The sequence below is a fragment of the Macrobrachium nipponense genome, chromosome 4 (genome assembly GCF_015104395.2).
Source record: "Macrobrachium nipponense isolate FS-2020 chromosome 4, ASM1510439v2, whole genome shotgun sequence".
Lineage (NCBI taxonomy): Eukaryota > Metazoa > Arthropoda > Malacostraca > Decapoda > Palaemonidae > Macrobrachium > Macrobrachium nipponense.
This window is the reverse complement of record NC_061100.1, coordinates 73,306,645-73,309,109: the sequence shown is the minus strand read 5'-3', so window position 1 is coordinate 73,309,109 and position 2,465 is coordinate 73,306,645.

Sequence of the window (2,465 nt, the reverse complement as noted above, 5' to 3'; positions counted from 1 at the left end):
CAGGTTTTAGGTGATGGCTCTTTGAGCCATCCTACTATTTACTTGAAGACATCATCCGGCAGGAATTTGAGAACAGTGTCTGCTGTACGCTTTGCCAAGGTGATTTTCTTTTGCGCTTTGCCAAGGTCATTTTCTTTATGTGGAAGATTGGTTTTGCCATGAAGAACCATGCCTCTGGGTTGTGGGGCGGGAATGGCAGTATGCGTATGGAGGTGGCTGCAAGGTTTTCATTAGTTAGGCTGACATCATTGTTGCTGGCTTAGTTGGGCATTTCAACGGGTCACCAATGTGAGGCAAGGTATGAGCAAGACTTTTACTTTAGAGCTCACTAATTTATTTACAGAAAGTACAATTATGCTAAGGACTCATGCGAGCCACAATGTAGCTTCTGACCTTAGACAGAAACGGGGATTAAGTGTAAGGGATTAAGTAGAAACATGGATTAAGTACAAGCATTTGTGTTTGTTAATAAAGAGAAATATACATATAAATGGTATAGGATATCATACTGATGTTCATACATATATGATTGGATTGTTTGTTTGTTTGTATGGTGTTTTTACGTTGCATGGAACCAGTGGTTATTCAGCAACGGGACCAACGGCTTTATGAGACTTCCGAACCACGTCGAGAGTGAACTTCTATCACGGGAAATACACCTCTCTCACTCCTCAATGGAATGGCGGCCGAGAATCGAACCCGCGACCACCGAGGTGGGACGCTAATACCATACCAGCAGTGCAATACATACAATGGGAATCATACATGAAGTATATCAATAATAATAATGAAGATATATGTACAAACGTCATATGAGAGAAGGTGTATGTTTTTCGTCCACTTATTTCATTTGTGGGTTCATTGTCGCAAGATAATGGTGCGCACGATGTAGGGTCCATGCAAGGCCTCTACGTCATAATGAAATTATGAATGGAATTTGAAGGTAAAACTGATTTCTTTTCGGTTTGTTTACCTCAATGCAAAAATACCCTCTTTTTTTAATTTTCTTCTTGTATAGTAATTCCAATAAATACAAGTCTGATAAAGAACTAAATATAGAATTTAATTTCTGTGCAACTTGGAAAAATAAATTAAAATGCTGGACAGTTTTATCAAAAAGCAGTATTGGATTTGAACAAGGGAATTTCGAATGTCAATCGCTTGCAAACTCTGTATAAAGCCTTTTTTTCTTCTCTTTCAGATTTATATAAAACTCTTATTACTTTAGAGGGACACCTGTCAGTAAATTCATTCTCTCTCTCTCGCTCTCTCTCTCTCTCGATTAAGTTTTTTCAATAAATGAGAAATTTTTCATGTAAAGGTGATTTTTGTATGAGACTGCTTGAAATTTATATGTATTGTTATTAAAATATTATCTTATAATATAAATTTGTTTAAATTGTCATGAAAAACTATAATGAAATGAGAGAGAGAGAGAGAGAGAGAGCTTAGCTTACAGACCTTACATCTTGTTCGGGTTGCCCCAGGTCCCTCAGTTTGAGGTACCTCTAATGTCTACCAGAGAACTGCTAATGCATCTTCCTGTAATTTTGCATCTTCCAATCTTGGATGGTCTGGGATGCAGCTTAGATATTTGTCGAGCTCATTCTTAAACACTTCTACGGTCACTCCTGATATATTCCTCAGATGAGCTGGCAACACATTGAATAGACGCTGTATTGTCGATGCTGGTGCGTAGTGGATTATTGTCCTGTGTGTTTCCTTAGTTCTCTTGGTATAGTTTTAGGCAATATTAATCTACTTCTGCTTGCTCTTTCTGATATTTTTAGTTCCATGATGTTTTCGGCAATTCCTTCTATCTGTTTCCATGCCTGAATTATCATGTAGCGTTCTCTTCTCCTTTCTAAACTATATAATTTTAAAAATTGTAGTCTTTCCCAGTAGCCAAGATCCTTAACTTCTTCTATTCTACCTGTAAAGGACCTTTGTACACTCTCTATTTGTGCAATATCCTTTTGGTAGTGTGGGTACCATATCATATTGCAGTATTCAAGTGGACTACGAACATACGTTTTATAAACCATAATCATGTGTTCATCTTTTCTTGTTTTGTAGTGCCATAACAACATCCCCATTTTTGCTTTGCATTTTGCCAATAGAATTGCTATTTGATCATTGCATAACATGTTCCTATTCAACATCGCACCAAGGTCTTTAACTGCTTCCTTATTAGGGATTGTCTCGTTATTAGGTTCCCTATATGCATATAAATTTCCTTCTCTATCTCCATAATTTATTTATTCAAATTTATCAGAGGTAAATACCATCCTATTCACCTCTGCCCATTCATAAACTTTGTTAAGGTCTCTTTGTAGCGAGTTCCTATCTTCATCACAAATAATTTCTCTACTTATTCTTGTGTCATCGGCGAAACTACTCACTACAGAGTCCTTAACATTACAATCTATGTCTGCAATCATAATGACAAACAGCAATGCAGCTAG